Here is a 15,195-nt window from a genome sequence, read left to right on the forward strand (position 1 = left end):
ATTTTTGGTGAAAACCTTTTTGGATCACTTGTGTTTTTGATTTTTGTGGTGCTCCATCTGCTTGGGACTTGGACTTCCTTGGGTCACGGAATGTGTGGATTGCCTTGGTTTCTTTTCTGTTTTGTTTGGTTTACTATTGGATTACTATTGGATTACAAAAAAGGTAACAGGTGCTCCTCTCCAGAAAGAACATGGCATGATAACCTGTTCTGAGATGAGAGTTTGCAGCACACACTTTTTGCTCACTGTACCTTTCACAGATGGGAAATATCCATTTGCATATCAGTCTTTGTCCCGCCCACATGGGCAGTCCATGGAACCAGCACGCTTGGGTGCCTACCTGTAGGTCTTCATTTTCTATCTGGGTCTAGAGGCTGCCACCTAAGGCCCATGTGGCATCCGCCACAACCAATTCTCCTCCCCTGCTGGCTCCAAACATTGTGAATAGCCCAGCCACACCCCATTCGGCTTGGGTCATGTGATTTGGTCACATGGCCCACACTGCCCATTTAACCTGGGCTCCCATTGGGTGCCCTCATTAAAGGGATACCATCTAAGGGTGCTTTCCTACCCTGTTTGCATCTGTTCACATGTGGTGCAGCCCCTACTCTTACTTATCTCAACTACAAACTATCTGTTTCTCCTAACTATGTTTATCACCCATTTGCCTTCTCCAGTCTCCACTGTCCTCTCTGCTTAACAATTTGCTCCAGTCACTTCTCTCTCACGGAACTTACAAAACCTCTTCTATTCGTCCATATCTTCTGATACTCTACCCGTGGCATCTCTTGTCCTTTCAAAGTGTGCTCTCTCTGCAATAAAATTCACTCGTTCATAGACCTTTTTTTCTACTTCAATCTTACTTTCTATATCCAACCCACATCTGGATTTCTACTATTAATACTACTATCCCTGCCTTCCTCTGCACTTCTTCCACTAAGTTTTCTCACTCCCCAGTGGCTAAGGTGGTGGAACTGGTATTCTCCATCAATCGTCATGGAATATCTCTCTCCCCTTCCATAACTCAGCATTTTCTAATTCTCTTTGACTCATTTCTCCTCATCCTATACCGACCACCCCAGCTTACTTCTGGACTTCTATGATTATCTTGACTCCCTTCTGTAAAGAAGCAGCGGAGGCAGTCTTAGCAGTCACCCCGATTACCAGCACCATGATGGTACTTGCGTCCCAACAAAATCCCTGCTGCGAGAATGGAAGACTCAACCATAGGGCAAAGTTTACTGTCTTTATTATCAATCAAAAGGACAGAGATCAAACAACAGCATGTCGTTTCAAGAGCTGTGGTCCTCCAAACGTGGGTTACTCTGTTTAAAAAGGCTAGTGACGTCATAAAAATAAGTTGCGTCCCAAAAAACCTGTCAGGGATGGGGATTGGTTATTCGAGGAAAACTATATATGTAATCTATAGGAGTTAGTTTGGTTATTGGATCACCATATCTGATGGCTCCTCCTAGGACCACCTCTAAATGTTACAATTCAAAGTTGTCAGTCACATGTCAAGCATGCCTGGGTCTGCTTCGCATCATTCAGAGGTCAACACATTGTGTAATATAAAGGTTTATATTTTAAAGGGAATTCATAACAAACTCTGAAAAGCCTATTGAGCTCGGGAAAAGTCAGTTGTGCATTAGGGTTTAATTCAATTCAACGATACAGTCATTTGCCATAAATACTAATTTTAAGAAAACATTGCAGGTAAAAATCATTATTAGAACCTTAAATGTGTTCTAGCATCATGGTGCTTGGTACAATCCACATTATTTTAGCACCATTTGGCATGGAATTTGACAGACTCATGAAGTGCAAACAAGTAGAAAAGTGCTTAAGTATCATGGCACCAGGCTTCCGTCTTTTGTGGTTTTTGCCCTTACTCGCCAAGCCTGGGCGAGATAACTTGCTACACAATACACCACTTTTATATTGTCCCAACTTTTAAAAAAGGTGGAGCACATTAAACCCTTCATTAGGGTTAAATAAAGTTTCATCTGGTTGAATTTGCTTCTGTTAGGACTACTGAGGTTATTTATTTAATAATAGGCAGAGTTCATGGGAGCAAGGTTAATGATAGCTGAAAGTCTCATAGGGCTGAGGCGGAATCAGTCACATGTCAAGCATTCATGCTTTAGACTCAGGCATTACCTAAATGAATACCATTTAGTCAGGTAGTATTGCAATTTTATGAGCTCTGTATCTGGGAAAAACACATAACATAAATCTACATCAAAAGGAAAACAATGCATCCTCTATGGATTTTCTATTTATATTATTATTCCTGAATTTTGTCACTTAAAAAGAAAATACTATTTTGTGTCAACTGCAAACAGAGGGTTAAATGTGGTTTCTATATTAAAGAAAAAGCCAAGTGCAGGCCATTAGCTATTTAGACACATAGCCTTCTTGGAGCATCCCCAGCAGGAAAGCTTCTCAACATCTGACCTATGTCATTAACTTTGTACTTGGTTTGCTTTAGACGTGCGCTAGGCGGAAAAGGTCTGACCTCTTCAACTCAGCAGCATCAAATATCATAAGCTTAATCTCAACCCGTCACCTGAATCCCTTAAAAGGTTTGGCTGAATACAAATCACCTGAATATAGTGAAAGTTTGGGCCGCTTTGGGGTTTGGCTGAATTTAGGTCCAATAATGAAATTCTAAGGCATCATGGCATGGACAACCAGGATGTCTAAGAATGGAAACTCAAGGAGCCTCAGTATCAGCACCTTAGGAATGTAAGCATGGAAACCTTAGGAGTCCAAACATGGAATCCAGGGAATGTCTCCTATGGACACCTCAAGGGCACATGCCCTTGAGGAATTAAACCATGGAATTCTGAAGAGACAAAACATGGGACTCTGAGGAGTCCACGCAAGCAGACCTGTGGTGTCCAATCATGGACATTGGAGGGGTGGGGTGGTTGGACATCTGAAGAATTCAACCCGAGAGCCATGTGTAATTAAGATTTGGAAATCTGAGGAGATTAAACATGAACACTTGAGGAGTCCAAACAAGAACGCATGAACTCCTAGAGAGTCTACACTTGTAACCTAAGGAGTTCCAGCATGGGAACCTGAGGGGTATGCATATGCTAATCTGAGGAGTACAAAAATTAAGGGAAACCTGAAGAGTTCAAGCATTGAAAACTGGGGGTGGTACACACATTGGAATAAGAGGAGTAAACGCGTGGACATCTGAGGAGTACAAGCATGAAAAGCTCAGGAGAAAAGGGTAAGCAAAGTAGTGCAAGAACCATATTGAACTTAGGTGTCTAAGCATTAAAAAACACAAGGATTTAAAATATGGAAACACTGTAACACTTTAAGTCAAAGCATGGACACTTGGAGAATCCAAGCAAAGTAACTTAATGAGTGAAAGGTGTGAAACCCCAGGGAAGGTCTAGGCTGCATACAATCGATGGCATCTTCCATCAATCCATCACACTTATACCCTCCCTGCCACACTTCTGAAATATTGGTTTGATTTTTCTGTTCTCTCCCAACTTTTCTGCTCATGTGTTTTCTTGATATTTTGCACATACCCGAATCAATGTGTTAACCTCCAAAAACGTTTGCCGTATTACTCTCCCTGCTACTTCATTTGTCATCCAAACTATGTATTCTTCTTGCCTTTATTACTGCTCTTTTTGTTGATTAGTTTAACCTAAAGTTCACTTTCACATGTTAAGGTAATTTGGGATCCTTGTGTACTCTCCCCTTCCCAAACATCTCCCCTCTCTTACCTGGCCAACTCTCTTTTTGTCTTAAAGCTCGTTTTCTAAATTCAATCTGTGCACTCCTCAGCGTGTGACACTCTCTCATCCTTCAGCCTTGGAAACATGAAACATGGCTTTATATCTTGCCTGTTAACCCAAGCCTAGCCTTTCTTTCCCCCACACCACTAATGTTTGAGTTTTGGATTTCGCTTAAAATTGCATGTCATTGACCATTTTTTTAATAACTCAGTTGCCGAGTTAAGTGACAATATAAATAGAATGCATGCCTCAAGTCTTCCAGTAGGTGCTAATCCAGTCGTTTTTCTTTTCATTCTGGGACTTTTCATTTTGCTTTTCTCATTATAAAGCAACATTACCACTAGAAGCCACTGAATGCAGCGACATTTCAGGACTAGATGAGCATCTGCCAAATGATATGTGGTATGTTGGCATGCATGAAATCTTGAGAAATGTTGCTATGCCAAAAAAAACTGTGGCTTCCCAGGGGTATACTGAAATACAGGTCATACAAAACCTTTAGCAAACACATGTCTTGCAACATGGCGGACCGAATATAAGCCAGAGATTTGTTATTTCTTTAGTGGTGTTTGTGAGACAGGCATGGTATCAAGAGAGACACAGACACAAGGGATAACAGTTTGAAAACCTTTATTTAAAGTATTTGGGGTTGATGTAATGCCTAACTTGCCCTATCTCTAATTTGGGTTTTCCCTCAACTGATGTTTCTAAGGTTAGTCGAGGTCCGTAAGTCCAAAAATAAAAACTGTTGTGTCAAACCGATGCTTGCCCTCACTCTGGAAACAGATGCTGTGCAGGTTTTCTCTCAACGAAAGGATGCAGGTAGACTTCTTGTCAGGATTAGCGCTACCAGGTTGGCTCAGAGGAAATGGTGTGCTTCTGGTACATCCTCTCATAAAGTGGCCTGCTGCCTACTCCAAAGGCAATACTGGCTCTCTGTCCACACCAAGAAGAGAGCCCACATCCAAGCCGGCGTCTCTGTGACATCTAACAACTCGGCCAAACTCTTTAAAATCTGCAAGGAGCTGGCCAATCCTGCTGCAGTCTCTGTCCCCTCCCATGCCCTCTGCATGGCCCTGGCTTCTCATTTCATCTCTAAAACTCAGGACATCCTGTCCTCTCTCTCTCTTCCTCCTTCTACTCCCTGCCTCTGGCCCTTCTTCGGCCACCTCTCCTCCCTCCTTCTCTGCCTTTCCCCTGTTCTCCCCAGACAAGGTTTCTAGAGTCCCAGGAGGATAGCTCAGCGGCAGCGTGCTCGACTTGGAAACAAGACGACACGGAGCAACACAGGTTCGATCCCTGGGTCTGCGCTTAGAAACCTTTGGGTATTAAGCACATTATAAATAACCTATCATATCATATCATATCAAGTCCAATCTATGAAAGTCTCGTCAAAACAGGTTCACCCCTGTTCCTCCAAAACCATCAAGGACCACATTGACACCCTGGCTCCTGCTCTGGCTGACTTCTGCAACCACTCCTTCGCCACTGGAGTCTTTCCTTCCCCCCCTGAAGCACTCCCTTGTGCACCCTCTCCTTAAGAAACCCTCTGCCGACCCATCCTGCCTGGCTAACTGTCACTCCTTTCCTGGGCAAACTCCTGGAAAAGCTAGCCATCTCCCAGCTTAATCTTCACACTGATGGTCATGGAGACAACCAACAGATTCAGTCTGGCTTCAGATCTGCCAGAAGCACGGAAACTGCTCTCCTGAACATCCGTTAAGACCTGCTCTCCAACCTTGATTCCAACACCTCGTGTGTCCTCATCTTACTTAATCTCTCTTCTGCCTTTGACACGGTCAACCATGACATCCTGCTCAACTGTCTCCGTGATAACCTGGGTATCACCGATCAGGCCCTGGCTTGGCTGACTTCCTTCCTCTCTGATCGACCTTCGAATGTCCAACCTGGGTCCTTCTTCTCCTCCATCTCTACCTGTGGTGTTCCCCAGGGGTCTAACCTCTCTCCCTGGCTGTTCAACCAATACCTGGCACTTCTTGTCCACTGCATTGCCGCTCTCTGGCCCAACTTGAGGTCGAAGTGGGTGGGAGCGGTCGGGAGCGGTGCTCCCATACTTTTTATTTTTAAGTTTCACCGTTCCTATACTTTTATTTTAAAAAGAAACCATTCTGGAATGGTTTAGTTTTAAAATAAAAGTATAGGAAGAAGTTGAAGCTTGCACTTCAGTGCACTGCACTGAACATTCCCATAAAGAGCAGGTATGTTTGATTGGTGGTTTGGATTGTGTGTCGTGGGGGTGTGGCAATGGTTTGCAGGAGCGGGGGCAGGCCAGCAGGGAACATAGTTCCACTACTTCTTTTCGTACACTTCGACCACTGCTTTCAGTGCTATGTGGATGACACTCAACTCATTTTCAGGCTCCCTTCCACCCACCTCTTCTCATTCTCTCATCTCTGATTGTCTATCTGCTATCCAGGAGTGGTGTGCTGCCAATGATCTCTGCCTTAATGCCAGTAAAACCGAGATTCTCCTCATCAGCACACCTGCTCCCTCCTTTCCTGTCACTCTCTGGCCAACCTCTCTTGGCCCTCTTCCTGCTCCCACCTGTGAGGCTAAAAACTTCGGGGTCATCTTCGACTCCACACTCTCCTTCTCTCCTCACATATCTGACGTCTCTAAGAAGTCACACTACCAGATGCACCTCGTCAGAGGTATTCTCCCTTTGCTCTCCTTGCCCCAGAAGCTTGCTGTCTCCAGTGATCTGGTTCTCTCTAGGCTGGATTACTGCAACAGCCTCTTTCTAAATCTGCCTGCCACTACTCTCTGCTCTCTGCAAATCATCTAAAACAGGACTGAGAGACTTGTCCTTGGCCTCAAGCCCAGGGATCGTATCTCTCCAAGACTGAAATCTCTGCACTGACTCCCAGTGGCGGCAAGGATTAAGTTCAAAACCCTTGGCATTGTCCACAAGGCCTTCTGGGGCCCGGGTCCTCAATACCTTCAACTCTCTCTTCCTAGATATCTTTCTTCTCAAGCTCTTTGCTCAACCACCTCCAACTCCCTCAGGGTCAGTTGCTTCTCCAAGCAGCAAGTTGGTGGTAGATCTCTTTCTTCGGCTGGGGCCTCCCCCTGGAACAGCCTCCCTGCCTCTCTGAAACTTGAGAAGAACCATCTCAGGTTCCAGATGCACCTCAAGACCTTCCTCTTTGCTTCTGTTTTCTCTCCTCCTCTTCCCTACTGATCTCCTGCCTGAAACTGAAACTGCACTGCTTACCTGGCCACACTCCGATCTCGGGCCCAGGTCCTCTCGCCGCCAGTTGCACACCTGCACTGCCCCGTGGCAACCCTTGCACTTTGGGGCTCTTTCTGTACCCCTACAGCCCCCTACCAGCACTTGACACCTGGTGTCTGCACTTACCCATGCACTTACCATCAGCTGGCAGGACTTTTCTTTATTGTTTTATTTATTTTACTGTTTATCCTATGTACTGCACTGCCCCCCCCTGTCCTCCACTGCACTTCCGCGATCTCAATGCCACCTGGCTGAGTAAGATCGCTGTCTCTGTCTTCCCTCTGTTCCCACTTCCTTACCTTGTCGCGCCTTGAAACACTTGTGTCGAGGCACGTTATAAATGCCATATCATATCATATCATACCAGTACACAATATAGTTCAACTTAAATATGCCCTTGGAATCTTCCGGGCAAGGTTCTTGTAGCATCAAAAACAACTTAGTTCACCACAAAAAACTCTTAGGTTCGATTGGACTATCTTCCCTAACATTCTTAAAGCACACAATTCCTTTAGGCCCCTCAGCATTCCCTCCCCCAAGCGTAGGCCCCTCTAGTTCAAAGAGATTCACAGTTTCTTTAGGCCTCTCAGGTACCCTTGCCCAAGCTTAGGGACCTCTGGTTCAAAGAGATTCACAGTTGCTTGAGGCCTCTCAGGGTTCCCTTCCCAAAGCTTAGACCACTCTCGTTCAAAGTTCACCGAAAAGTTCATAAACACAAACGTTCTGCTTTTCAAGATTCTCTTTTCACAACACAATTCTTCCTCTTGGGTCACAACCAATCTCTTATAATACTTTGGGGATTTTGCTCACACGTTACCTTTCTTAAATGGGGCCGCTGGTATGTTCTTTTCAACACTGGGACTGTGCCAGAAACTTTCGAGAAACGCATAGCTTTTGCTTAGTCTATGCACGACCACTCTGATACCTTGTCCCCTCCTCTGCTCTTTGTCTTTTCTCTTTGCTTTCTTATGCTGCTTGCAACTATCTGTGCAGTTCAGTCTGCTCCTTTTGCTCCCTGTGCTGCTTGCATGCTCTTAATTCCTTTTGTCTTATTTCATACTGCTTGCACACTTTCACTTCTTTCCTTTCGTTCATGCCACTTGAATGCGGTTAATTCTACCTCTTATACCTTACAGTTGGTTCAATTTCCCTAATTTCCTTTCCTCTCATTCATGCCAGTTGCATGCCTTTAATTCTGTCCTTTCATTTCCGTGCTGCTTGCACACTTTCCTTTTCTTTCAATCTCCTGCTCCAGCCTCACACGCGCACTGGGTTTCTTAACACTCAGAAACTCACCGGTTTGCGCAATGCTGTCAGGAAAAGTTTACCAGCTTCAGTGTTGAGGTCAGGGTCTCACCACCTGCCCCTCAGACACCGTTGAACCTGGTCTTCACCCAGGGGAATGAGCATCTGCCTGGCCACGACCCACAGGACTGCATACGCCCCAGTCCGGCTCCTTGGAGAAACGACTCCCTCGCCACGCTGCAACCCTTACAGCACACCGGGTCAGCATCTCGCTCTCCTCTAGACTTCTCTGGGTCTTCCTACTGCAGCTTCCTGGCCTCCAGCTTCCACGGCTCACTCAGCATTCACAACTCGCTCAGCTTCTGTGGCAAAACTCCAACTTTTATACTTTGCTCGATGTTCAATAAGAATCAGGTGTGCATGGTTGTTGTCAAGTGCCTGACTCTGCCTGACTTCATTAAGGGAATCCTGAGCCCAACCGGGTGGACGGAGGAATTTAAAAATTTTGAAAGGTCAACTTAATGTACAGAATGTATTCATTTTTAGAGAAAATACATCTTAAAAGGAAACCATAACAGAACATCAATACATGGCAGGCAGTTGCAGTGCTTCGGGTAGCCACCTGTGCCAGAAAACAAAAAGCTTAAAATTAATTAGATCCCGTTGAAGGACACAAAAGACATGAGGTAGACAATAGGCCTCACTTGGGAGCCAATCTGAAAAGGAAGTTGGGGAAAGCCAACCCACATAAATAACATAACACATGTTTGACAATCCCATCACATTCACGCCAAACGTAATGAATGAACTAAGCAAGGAAAAAGGGAGGAGACAAAAGGGGGAAACAATAAACAAATGACATCTATCGGATAAACACACTTGTAATAAATGTGGGTAAAAGAATACAGAGATAATTTACTTCCCTCAGCAAGCCTAGGCCCGTATACATTTTCCCAGGTAAATTAACAGGTCTTGCTAGTGGATTGTAGAAATTACAGTATTTTTACAAAGAAATGACATAGTGCGGGGAGCAACCTAATGACTATAAAGATAAGGAAATGTCAACTCGAGTTTTGGGCTGTAACTGGTCTCCGGTGCAAGCGGGGACCAGCCCTCTTCAGGACAAAACGTGTAGAAGGAGGAGGTGACTTTAATTGTTCTTGTGTGTTAGAACACAACCAGAAGAGGTATCAATCAGAAAGGGACAGCATTTAGACCGCACAGGTTAAATCAGTCTGTGCGGAACGGCATGCAACAACTACCAACTTGGGGCCACCATTCTTCACCAGTCTGTGCAAGGCTTTGTGCGTGATGCAGAGTGCTTTGAATTTGATGCGTTTTTTACTGGTAACCTCTGTTTGCGTAGTCAATTCTTATGAATATCGGGGATGTGACTGTGAGGGAAGGAGGGATAGGGAAGTATTCCTGTGAGTTTTCTTAGGAGGAGGAAGCATTTTTTGGTGATTGTGTTGATTTGCGTTTCCAAGGATAGTCGGTTGTCCGTTAGTATTCCTAGGTTATTTACATTGGCAGTCTCTGGTTGCATTCCCATGCCAGCGTGCCAGTCCAGTTGTGGGTACCCTCTGTCTAATCCGGCGAGTGAGAGCATTATTTCCATTTTTTCCAGGTTCAGTGTGTGTTCATTGTCACCCAACTGTAGAGGTCTGTGAGGCAGTTGTTGACTTCTTTTGTTCCTGGGTTCGGTTTGTTTTCACAAAGTTGTGTGTTTTCTGCCTAGTTGTAGGCAGTAGGTCCGTGAGTTGGAAGGATTTTCATCAGTGGGCACATGTATATGTTGAAAACCAGAGGAGAGAGGCTGGATCCCCGTTGGACTCTGCAGGATATATTTTTGGTGTTTGAGGTGAATGGTGGTAGGTAGGTTCTTTCGATTTGTTAGGAATGAGGTAAGCCTCTCATTGGTCTGAAGCCAACTTTAGTCTGGTCGAGAATTCCGTTTGTTTTGACGTATTTAAGTAGGATCTTGCACGCATGGTTCTCCAGGATCTTTGCTGGGTAGGGCAGGTTGGATATCGGCCTGTAGTTGCTTGGTTCTTCCGCGCTTTCTGATTTCTTTTTTATCAGTGGTTTAATATATGCTGATTTGAAAGTGGACAGTACTATTCCTCTTTTGAGTGATAGATTCATTAGGTTCTGGAAGTGCGGCGCCAGGGTTCTGTGGTTGAGGACCCCTTTGAAGATGTCAGGGATCCCTTAGAGATCCTAGTTTGGGGTCCATGATCAGTGTGGCAAAGGTTTCTTCTGTGATTGGTTCTAGACAGTTGTGTTTTGCAGTAGTCTGTGTTTTGCCTGGTTTCTGTGGTCCGGCAGTTGTAGTTGTAGTTGTATTTGCCCGGGCGATGTTGATGGTCTCCTGGATTGTGTCTATTTTTGATCTCAGGTGGTTGCTGATGTTGTCACAAAGTGCTTGTGTCGGGATGATGCAATTCTTGCAGGAAAATGTTTTTTTTATCTCTTTGATGATTTTGAAGAGTTGTCTCTGTGGATTGTTTGCCGATTCTATTCTTGTGGCATAATAGTATTTTTTGCTTCGATTACTGTTGATTTATATAGTTTGAGTTGTCGGTGGTATTTTATTTTGCCTTGTCGGTTGTATTGTTCTCTCCCTTCTTTTTCCATTTTGCATATTTTTTTAGGAGTTCTTTCAATTCTTGGGGGAACCATTTTTCTGCCAGTTTTTTGGTGTTGCTTTGAATGTTTTGCTGAAGCCAGCTGGTCTAGGGCCTTGGTGATCCAACTGTTGAGTATGGTTTCTGCTGTGTCTATGGTTGTTTTGTTCTGCTTGTGAGGGTCTAGTCTAGAAGGTTTGTTAGGGCCAGTAGGCCTAAGTTCTTCCAGTTTCTTTTCTTTGCAGCATAGAGTATTTCCTTTCCGGCTGGTAGGGTGTTTGGGATGTGATGTAGAATGGCACCAAGTAGTGGTTGCTTAATACCATCGGTGTAGGTGGCGTAGATGCGCATAGTCCTTCTTTGCAGAAAATTGCATCCAGGGTGTGTCCCGTGTTGTGGATGGATCCATTTACTATTTGCTTGCAATGCAAAGTTTCCAGGAGTTCGCAGAGTGAGTTTGCTGTGGATTTGTTTTCTTAAACAGATGTTGAAGTTTCCCAGTATGACTATGTTGTCGTGGTAGGTTGATAAAAGGGCGGCCACCACTAATTTTGGTGCAAAGTTGGAGTTGTAAGATGGTGGTCTGTGGATCAGGTGGAATACTATGTTGGGTTGGTTGTGGAGTTCTATCTTGATGAGGAGAGATTCACAGTCTTCTACATTAGTTGTGATGAGTTGAGATGCTCTGATGTGTTCATAGTGTATGATTGTGATTCTGCCTCCTCTTCGGTTTTCTTTGTTGGCGTGAATTAATTTAAAGTTGTCTGGTATGGCTTCATTCGTGGTGGCTTTGTAGTCTGATAACCAGGTTTCTGTAAGAATGAGCACGTCCGTGCCACCTTTGCTTAGAAGGTCATGGATTTCTATTGAGTGTTTTGACATGGATCTAACATTGAGAAGGGTACAGTGTTTGTTTGATTTTCCTTTCGGGTTGTTGTTTGTATTGTCGGTTCGGTGTGTTGTCAGTTTGGTTTTTATTGCTGGTTGTTCTCTCCTGGTTAGCCTGTTGGGGGGTGGATTTCTTTGGTGATCCGTCTCTTCGTGGAGTAGACTGATATGGCTGATGGCAGGATTGGTTGATTTTGGTTAGTTCCAGCTGGTGAATTGTGTTGGTACCCGTCCGTTGTTCCAGTCATTGGTGATGTAGGGCGTGTATAGGTTAATGGATTCCAGTTTGTCCCCAATTCTGGTTGGGGTATTGTCCACAATGTAGTTCGGGTTGGGGTGGTTTATCAATTGTCGTGTTGTATATGGCATCCCAGATGCGGTCTTTATTAGTAAGGTCTGTATTAGTAACGCTTATTGCCTGTTGGTTTGTTGTTGCTGGTCTGTCTTTTCTTACCAAGCAGTCATATGTGGGGAGGTAGTGAGCGATGTAGTCTGTCCTTGCTCTGTTCTTTGTATGTATCCTCGGGCCGTCTGGCCTGTTGTTTACTGAGCTTTTTGGAGTTGTGGATCTTGCTGGTCAGCACCTTCCTGCTCGGTTGGGGTTTCCTTATTATTTCTGTTGTCCATTCTGGCTTCTTTTTCTTTCTTGTGGCAAGGCATGGTGTTTGGGTTGTGGACTTTGAGTGGGCTTCCTCTTTGGATTGGCCTGTGTCTTGGTCCTTGGGGTACAGTCTTTGTTGTTTGTGGTTAGTTGATGCTTTTAGTTGGTGAGGTTGTGGATTGTTGAGCCAGGGGTTGTTGAACCTTGTTGGTTCGGTCGTTTACTGCTCTTTCCTTTCTGGCTCTTATGTGGTTTTTGGTGTTTTTCTTGGGGTCCTTTGGTTGGTGTTGTAAAAAGAGGACCGGGTGTGCCGCAAGCTAACCGTTGAAGTGGTAAAGACCTGGTGGTTCGTGTACAGCGGGGGAGGGATGACCCCTAGGCATTAGAGAGCCATGTGGCTGGCAGCCCGTGGGATGGGCACACGGCTGAGGGGGTGGGGGCAACTCTGTGGACCTGTAATGCTTATACTAATCTGCACCTTCCTTTTCAGGGGTTTGGTATGTATTTCACCCTACTCCAGTGATCATGTATATGTATCTATTAGTGGTGTGCGATAGTATTACCTGTTAGTAGTAATTTTACACAGCGTTATATGTCCATAAACAAATTTATTGTTCTGTCCCCATTTTAGACATTTCTTCTTCTATCCAGGCATCTCAAACCTAGGCGTTTCTGCATTTACTGCTGCGTCTCATATCTGACTGCGCTGCCTTTTAAAGCTTTGGCTCCCACTTGCGCGTTACACCCCGTGCTCTAGTGTCTCAGACCTGGGTGGTTCTCCTTCGGCTGCAGTCTGCTCAGACTTGGGCGTCTCCCCCACTGTCTAGGCTTTCAAGTGTAGGGAGTCCAAAGCTAGCAAGACCAGCCAATCGCTTTGGACCTAGGAATGTGACATTGAAGATTAACTCCAGTGGGGACTAGGAAAAAACACTTGTCAAAGACTGAGGACGAGGGGCGAGCTCTAGACATGAAGCATAAAAAGAGGAAGAGAGAATTAGATGGGAGAGAGAAAGTAGGCTGGAGGAGACACAAGGAGACTTATTAAAGGGTTCAGGGAAGGAGGGTAAAAATGGGGCACAAAGGGGAGCGACAGATGGAGTAGAGGGAAGGGAATGGACAATGAAGCGACGAGTAAAGGAAGAGGAATGGGAGGTTGTGTTTGGCAGGAATTTCCTAGAAAGGTGGAGTGCATATTCCTTTAAAAACAAGCATTGGCCAAGTCAAAGGTTTTTGCTTTTCTCTGTGCAGAGGATAGGCATTTGTCACGGACTACCATAATGGTACTGCCTGGCCATTAAATGGCAACAGCTGGAAAACTGTATGAGCACCTAGCCATATGATAACAGTGCCTGGCAAAAACCTATCCAATACTTATACACAAGCCATACGTTTTTGGTTTTAACAAGACTTCAATGCAAGGAACAGATGTGAGGACACACATACTGCTTAAAAATCAAGAGGTTGAAGACACACTTGGTTAGGACAATTTTATTATGCAAGTAGTGTGTTTATAGTCACAGTTAGCCATTAACTCCTAGAAGACTGCTTTGACATTACACTGGCTGGCTCGACATAGAACAAAGTCTGATCTTAGTGTTTGATAAAGCTTGGTCAATGAGATCCCAGGATGAGTGTTTTAGAAAAGGAGAGACCTGTATTAGGTGGGAATCGCCATAGAAATTAGCCTGGCCGTTGCCATTAGTAGTCAATTGGTGGATAAATAACCAAACAGCCCTCTCAAGCTGTGTGTCCCTCCGACATCCCATCTCTCTAATATCTGTAATCCGATGCAATCATTTTGGCTTATAAACATCACCTAATAATCAAAACTATATAGGTTGCTCCCTTCCATCCTTGCATTCCCTCGAGACACCAGCACCTGAATGTCTGGCAGAATTGTTCAGATGCTTGCGCCTAGGGCAGTGACCTTTGCATTCTTGGCTGAAGGTTGATGATGCCTATTACAGGCAAAGGATCCACTGTTTTGCTGACGATGGTACTTTTCAGATGTCATCCACTCTCTGAGGTTTCGCCTGTTTGCCTTCAATTTGGGTTGTACGTTGTGGGTTCTACTATCATGTTAGTTATGTTATGTTATTTGGGTATTTGTATCCTGCTTGCTTGCCACAGTTTATTAGCAGACAGTATTCGGTAGCCCTTTAGATCACTAAGAAACATATGTACGTTGCTGGTTATTTGGGAAAGATCACTATGAAATGTGTGTTTTTTTACAGGGTTTTTTCAAAAATATTCTCACAGGGGAGAACACATCCATATCTCCCAGTCAAGTTCAGTCTTGTTTGCTCGCTACACTGTATAATTAAATTAATTATGTCCCAACACTTTTTAAGCCCACTAGCTACCCCCTATCAAGCCCAACAACTAGCACCAAGCAACTGTATGGCTACAGTGGCAAGCCAGTAGCACTCCCGCTGCTGCTTAAATACCATTTCTCAATTCACACTTTTGAGCGGAAATATAGGCTTGTGTTAGCAGTACTCCAAATGAGTATGGGCAGTATGCTATTCAATATTAATGCTCGAATATGCGACGTGGCACATGCGTTCATATGTTATAGACTAGTTATGTGGTCATCTAAACTTGCCTTGTGCTCTAGCCTCGGATCGTTTACAAACCTAGTAACGCCCCTGGTTAACCTTCATGTCAGTTATAACTAGATTTAGTCATTACCAGAAATGTAAAAGATTGTTCTGACTTGAGTGTCGTGTAGACCGATGAGACCTCCGTCCCCAAGTGACGCACAGGGGAACGAAAATAGAAACCCGCTGTGCGACCCTTGAGGCCACAGGTGAG

At 44.6% G+C, this 15,195-nt stretch overlaps 1 protein-coding gene across 3 annotated transcripts in view; it reads right to left on the bottom strand.

Annotated features, from left to right (window-relative positions):
* Nucleotides 1-15,195, bottom strand: part of TPST1 (tyrosylprotein sulfotransferase 1) — a 542,880-nt gene that overhangs the window by 87,766 nt on the left and 439,919 nt on the right. The window lies entirely within an intron of this gene.

The sequence above is a fragment of the Ambystoma mexicanum genome, chromosome 9 (genome assembly GCF_040938575.1).
Source record: "Ambystoma mexicanum isolate Mex_15411 chromosome 9, UKY_AmexF1_1, whole genome shotgun sequence".
NCBI classification, from domain to species: domain Eukaryota; kingdom Metazoa; phylum Chordata; class Amphibia; order Caudata; family Ambystomatidae; genus Ambystoma; species Ambystoma mexicanum.